The 7,618-nt window shown below is 32.0% G+C and overlaps 1 long non-coding RNA gene across 1 annotated transcript; it reads right to left on the bottom strand.

Annotated features, from left to right (window-relative positions):
* Positions 1-3,105: 3,105 nt before the first annotated feature.
* LOC135951977 (uncharacterized) lies at positions 3,106-5,366 on the bottom strand. Its single transcript, XR_010576006.1, has 3 exons — positions 5,244-5,366; positions 5,034-5,158; positions 3,106-3,410 (listed from the first exon to the last, which is right to left on the bottom strand). It is a non-coding gene; the product is annotated as an uncharacterized LOC135951977 (long non-coding RNA).
* Positions 5,367-7,618: the final 2,252 nt, after the last annotated feature.

Below are 7,618 nucleotides of genomic sequence, written 5' to 3'. Positions count from 1 at the left end.
GTATTCAACAAATAATGATACTGCCACATTCTTCTACGAATGTTAAACGTATTTTTAGTCAGGTCAATCCTAATAAAAATAAATTACGATGTTCCCTTGTAACCGAACCTTTAGAAGATATTCTTTATTCTAAAGATTTTTTAAAATATAACAATTCAAATTATTTTGATATAGATATTAAGAAAGATATTTTAAACTTGACAAACTCAAGCATATATCCTTAAAAATTTAAAACCAATTTTCATTTCATCATTATTTTTACTTAAATATCACTCTGGTACAAAATAACACTTCTTGTCAGAACTTGAAAAGCGACCTAATGGAGGTAGTAGGCCTAGGTGAGGACATACTATAACCGTTTTTAAAGATTTTGAAACACCCTCAAAATATTGAGTTATTTTGAAAAACTATTTTAGGGTCGTAGAACTTTAGTAACTCTAACTCACACACTTTAACACAGATTTCAAAATTGTAAACTACTATGGATAGGCAAAGAATTAAGCTTTTATAAAATGTATGCAAAAAATGTATATTCCAAAAAATTGTGTAAGTTTTTATAAAAAGTTTCGCTTTCCTTTTATTTTTTCGTTATTTTTAAAATTCAACAATAGTTATTTTAATTTTTTTCTATGAAAACCTATTTTGTGTTGCACAGTGTTTTGAAGAAAATTTTATATAGACAAAAATGAGACATTAATTGTTAAAATCGGTTTATATTTGCAAAAGTTATTCTTTTTCGAAAAAAGTTCGTAAAAATTTACCTTGTACATTAAAGATTGTACAAATATTTTTTTGTCTTTTTTTATTTATATTGTAATGTATGTTTTATTTATATATTCTTATCTTAGACCGGCATCCAGGTGCCTATGGTCTTCAATGCGCCAATTTCCGAATTTCTTTGAAGAGCGTAAAGTCCCTATTCAATAAGAAGATGAGACTTTGTATAAGGTTTAACAAAGTCTGGTTTTATTTATATAATTTCGGGGTTTATATACTATATTTTAGTAACCCCTCTCTTATTCTAATTAATAACACTGTGCTAGTTGAAAAAACTGTCAAGCGGGGCACCCGATGGGTTAAGCTAATTCGGGTATGCTGAATTCAGTGGTGCTAACCGTTTTTTTAGGTTAGCTCGTATTTTCGAGATATACCGTTATTTCGAAAATGGCATACAAATTGGAAAATGCATATACGCTCTTAATTTTTAAATTCAAGATCCGGCATCACTGTCAACGACAGAGGAGGTTTTTTTTAGCGCAAATTTTATTTTTTGTGTATTTTTCAATTTAATTTTATTTTGACGATTTTCCGAATATTTCGGGCACACTTTTTGCAATAATTGCGATAGTGGAACCTGAGGTAACATGGACGAGGACGGTACGGATGGCGACAGTAATGTCAATGGCCAACAACCAACAATATTTGATGAGCCATCACAGGCAAATCTGAATTCTAAACGTAGAAGATATGATGGATCTCCTACCAATATTGATGTCTCCCATCTGGGTGAAAACAGATTTGCTTTATTAGCTGGTTTGGAAATTGAGAACAATGAGGAACAGCCCAAGCGGGGAAGAAATGAAAAAGCTGAAACAACTACAACAAAGAATACGCCATATTGCCCACCAATATTTTTATACAATGTAAATATAAAGCGCCTAGTTGAGCAATTAGAAGCGAAAACACCAAAAATTAATTTTAAAATAAGAAATGTCAATAAACATAAAAGCAAGCTTTATTTATCAGATGCATTGGTACACACTGAAATGATGGCGATCTTACGTGAAAAAAATATACAGTCGTACTCTTACACACCAAAAGAGTTGAAGCAAATGTCATTTGTCCTAAGAGGTTTATATTTCGATACCGAGGATGATGAAATAAAAAACGCTCTGGATAAAATTACTCCAGATGTTGTTACAAAGGTTAGTCATTTTACAACTCCACATTCGATCAGAAATGCATACAACACCGGGTTGTTTTTGATCACGTTAAAACCGGGAAAGACACTTAGCGACATTTCACATATTAAATATCTGCTTAGTCAGTCTATCACTTGGGAAAGACCGAAAAGTAAAGAAAAGGAAACACAATGTCACAGGTGTCAGCGATGGGACCATATAGCAAAAAATTGTAATTCTGAGTACAAGTGCGTAAAATGTGATAAAAAACACATTCCAGGCGAGTGCCAAAGATCAAGGTCTGAAGGCTCAGATCCGTATTGTGTGAACTGTGGGGAAAGCGGCCATCCTGCAAACTGGAGAGGTTGTACTGCCTACAAAAAATTTATTGATAGTCGACAGGAGCGAATTAAAAAATCTCATGAGGAGAAAAATATGGCCAAAAACAATGTAAACAAAATCATAAGCAATTCGCAATATACCCCAGGAAAATCTTTTGCAAGTTTATTTCATGCAAATACAAACCAGGAGCCAACACAAAAACCACCAATCGTCATGGACTTTTTGAAACTTGCCAGCTTGTTTTTAGAATCAACAGAATTGTCGTTAGAAGAACAAATCAATAATTTCTTAAAAGAATACAAAACAATGACAAAACATGAAGCCAAAACAGAATTTTTGCGCCTCCTCAACAAAATTAAAGCTGAATATGGGCCATAGATTCATAAATTTTGTATCTTTTAATGTCCGTTCTCTTGTAAACACCAATCGACAAGCTGAACTCTCTAGTCTGCTTCATCAAAATCATATTGATATTGCCCTTTTACAAGAATGTCACCTACATAAGAATAAGAAAATTACTATTCCTGGCTATAACGTTATATATGACTACTCACCTATAGGAGTGGCTATAGTACTAAAAAAATCAATTAAAAACAACAGAATTAATATTGCTGGAACATCGCTCAGTAATGTTTTTATTCAAATAGAACTCATTGTTAATAATTACACCAAAAAGTTTTTAGTTGGTTCAGTATACGTACCTTGCATTCATGCGGCTCAAGAGCTACACAACGACCTAAACAAGATTCTTGATGTGTCCAGAAATTTTGATGGGTTTGTAATTGGCGGCGATCTAAACGCTAAAAGCACTACTTGGGGAGACAGTTCAGATAACGGTAATGGGAGAACAATCCGTAACTGGTTACAAGGTAATTGTTTAGACGTGAAACGAGTTTGCGATGTATCCCCTTCCTATCCCAATGGTTCGTCCTACCTTGACCACTTATTATTAAGCACGAACATAATAGACAGTCTACATCCTAATTATCAAGTCAAAAGTCTTCCAACTTTTTCAGATCATTTTCCACTGAATTTAAAACTGGAATTCGGATCAGGAAATCTACATCTTAGAAATCCGTCAGTAATAACATCTTACAAAAACACCAATTGGGACTTATTTCGTAGAGACCTTGAAGCTGCATCCTGTGATATTCTTCCACCTACCATCTGTAATTTAAATAATGAAAATTTGGACTCATTAATTAATGCATTCAACTCAACAGTTGCTACAGTACATAATACTCATTCGGAAAAAATGGAAATCACTGATCGCAAGAGACCTTATCCAGAAAACATTAAAAAATTTTTTAAAATAAAGTACACATGGCAGAAGGAGTTGAAAAAAATCTTCCATCGGAATGGCAACAAACTTAATCGTGAGTATAGAATATTGTCAAATCAAATACAGCTGCTCAAAACAATTATTAATGAACTGGTTAATATGGAAGAGACAAAACGATTTAGCAATAGGTTATCAAAAATCCAACCTGGTCCAACAGCATTTAAAGATATATATCAAATTACTGGAAAGTCTAAATCGCCTTTTTGCCATCAAATTATTAATAATAATGGTATAACAACAAATCATTCAGAAATTGCTGTTATTTTTAAAAACCACTTCTCTAATGTCTTTAGTGTGGTAAATCCTGTAAGGTCTGCCTCTAACGTTGAAAATCAAATTGCAATATCCATCAATGATCTTCCTAGTAATATTTATTCCTTTGACACAAATTTTAAAGCAGACGAAAATTCTGATACTCTTCATTTTATAAATATTGATACCATAAGATCCCATATTAATAATATTAATTGCAAGAAATCATATGGGCTTGACAATATCTCAAATTTCCTAATTAAAAAATTCCCTGACACAACGCTAAAACTACTCACGATAATCTTTAATAATTGCATTAACAATGGATATTTTCCAAATGCCTGGAAAACCGCCAAAATCCTGCCTATCAAAAAGAAAAGAGACAGTAAGAAGCCAGAGGAAGGAAAAACTGAAGGAAAAACTGGAAAAGGAATTCATCATTGAACCTATTCCAGATTTCCAATTTGGGTTCAGAAGACATCATTCAACTCAACATGCTTTGCTAAAGTTTCATAATGACGTGGTCCACAATCTAAGGGAGAAAAAATGTTCTCTAGCTATCTCATTGGATATCGAAAAGGCTTTTGACTCCGTCTGTCATAAAAGTCTAATATACAAACTTATAAATCTTAGCATCGATCCTTATCTTCTGAAAATATTGAATAGTTTTTTCACTAAAAGAGAATTCTGCGTTCAAATCAACAACACCACGTCAGATACCAGCTTCGTCAACATCGGAGTTCCTCAGGGCAGCATATTAGCGCCACTTCTTTTTAATATATTCCTCCATGATTTCCCACATCAGTACAACAACTCTAAGGCTATTCTCTATGCCGATGATTGCCTCATTTATGCTCATGACATCTCACCATCAGAAGCTTTGAACAGGGCAGCTATTCATCTTGGCATAATAAACAATTTTTATAATGAATGGGGAATAAGAATTAATGCTGCGAAGTCGGAAGCCATTTGTATCAGAAATGCATCCGGCAAATGTGCAAAGTTTGTGGTCCCAGAGAGCAAATCACTACAACTTTCTCTAAACGGTGTGGAAATTCCTCTTAAAAACACTATAAAGTACCTGGGAATAAAATTTGACAAACTGTTAAAATTCAATGGTAATGCGAGAAATCGTCTGGAAAAGGCAAGGAAAATATCAGGAATGTTTTCAAGCCTTTTGTACAACAAATACTTACCAATAAGGACAAAACTTCTAATTTATAAAGTTGCAATCAGATCGGTCCTCATCTACGGGTTTCCCATTTGGTTCACTATGTCGCCAACGGTGGCCAAGGAGATTGAAATCTTTGAACGTGTAATACTGAGGAAGTGTATTGGGAAAAATTACCAGAATGAGACAAAACGATTCTCAAACAATTACATATATAAGAATGCAGATATACTACCTTTTTGCCGATATGCCATGGTACAACAAAAAAGTTTTGTTGAAAAGCTTTCAACACATGACAACATTCTTATTGAACAAATCTTTCAACAAGAGAATCTGACAACTTGGACTTCCTTTCCGTCAGACATGCTTTCGAGAATTTTGCTATTTAAAATCAGCAAAATCGGTCCACAAATGGCTGAGATATGAGGAAAAAACCAAGACAACCTCGATTTTTGACCAATTTTTTACCTATATCTGGATTACTAAGACATTAATATAGACAATATGGATATCTAATGATAGATATTTCAAAGACATTTGCAACGACGTATATAAGACCATATTAAGTTGGACCTACAATGGGTCAAAATCGGGAAAAAAAATTTTAACCCGAATTTTTTTTTTCAAAAAAAAAATTTAAAAAACCAAAAAAAAATTTTTAAAATTTAAAAAAAAAAATTTAAATTTAAAAAAAAAAAAAATTTAATTAAAAAAAAAAAAATTTAAAATAATTTTTTTTTACAAAAAATGGAAAAAACAACTAAAAAAAAATTAAATTTTGTTTACCTAAAAATATTTAAAATTTTGAAGTATAATTTGGTGAAGGGTATATAAGATTCGGCACAGCCGAATATAGCACTCTTACTTGTTTTTTTATAAATTCATTCTTTATTTACAATCTGTCTTTAAATTAGTTAAATAAGGTGTAAAATAATGGTTATATTAAATCACATAACTTATAATAAGAAAAAAAATTATTATATTATAATTAACATTATTATTAATAAAATAGCTTCTTGAAGGTAGGTATAGGATGTGCAAACGTTTCAGTCTTCTAGTATCACTGCTACCATCTAGAAGAGCAGTAGCCAGAGGATTTGGATGAGAGTTTAATCTGGATAAATAGGTTTGACTATATCTTTGTATTTCTTCCTTAATTGTTCGCATTTGAAGATCTTTCAGTATGTCTTTGTTTCTTACAAACCTTGGTGCTGAAGTAATTTGTCTTAAGGTTTTGGACTGATATCTTTCTAATATCTCGACATTAGAGTTACTAGAGGTACCCCATAACTGGATACCATATGTCCAAACTGGTTTTAGGATTACCTTGTATATTATTAATTTGTTACTAAGATTTAATTGAGATTTTGGTCCTAGCAGCCAACAGGGCTGTCAGATGTGGCGATTTCTCGCCAAACGTGGCGATTTTTCATTGCCTTTGGCGACCAACATTTCCAATGGGCGACATGGCGATTTTTTGGCGATTTACAGACTTCTTCTTCTAAAATGTCTATAATGGAAATATTGATAACTTAATATGATCAAATTGGCTATTTGTTCGCCGAATTCTTTTCTGCCATTGGAATCTATCGATTTTGGCACAGAATTTGAAACGGAATTACAAAATATAAAAATGGAGGAATATGACGTAGAAATTTTAAAAGAAAATTGTTGTTTGTACTTAAAAAGCTTTTAAAACAAATGCTTAAACGGTTACCAGAAAATATAACTCTTTAAAGTATGTATATGTATAAGGAATTTTCAATATTAAAATGGAATTGAAATGTTCCGTAATTCAAAATTCATCAACTTTATTTTTCAATCCAAAAGTATCTGCAGGGGAATATGAATTGCAATGGTCAAAATTAGCATATATCAATTGGACTCAGATCTTTAAAGGTGAAATTCCAACAAAATTTGTTAGATTTTTGGCCACAAGTTTACAATTATTGAGATGGAACATTTCATTTTTAAAAACTTAGCATTGGCTGTTCTTAATATGTTAATTTTACCAACCAGCAACGCTTGCGTAGAAAGGGAATTTCAATAAACTTATTTCCCACAGATAAAATGTTAAAAAAGTTTAATTCTAATACAATGTATACTTTTGATATCAATTTAATATAAATAACGAATGCACTAGATTTAAACCGAAAAAATTAAGTTTATAATACATACATAAAATTAGTATGCATGTATTTTACAATAAAGAACTCCAACAAATTTTTGGCGATTTTTCGTTTAGCTTTTGGCGATGGAGGTAAAAAAAATCTGACAACCCTGGCAGCCAATTCAATTTTCTTGTTTTCATTTCAACTTGTTGTTTTTTATGCTTTTATATGTGGTTTCCAAGTGAGTCGTCTATCGAGAGTCATTCCCAAATATTTAACGTTAGTTTGTTTTGGTATTATTTCACCGTTAATTTATACCGATGAGCAATCGCCACGTCTTAATGTGAATGTAGTGTGGCTTGATTTGCTGGTATTTACTTTAATATTCCATTTTGTCAACCATTTTTCTATTAAATTTATTTCAAGTTGGACGAATGTCGATGCATCTGTTGGATTTTTGGCTACTTGCGAATATTGCCGTGTCATCTGCGTACGTTGC

The sequence above is a fragment of the Calliphora vicina genome, chromosome 2 (genome assembly GCF_958450345.1).
Source record: "Calliphora vicina chromosome 2, idCalVici1.1, whole genome shotgun sequence".
Taxonomy (NCBI): Eukaryota; Metazoa; Arthropoda; class Insecta; order Diptera; family Calliphoridae; genus Calliphora; species Calliphora vicina.
The sequence above is the reverse complement of the archived record's forward strand: the minus strand, read 5'-3'. Positions and strand labels throughout refer to the sequence as shown.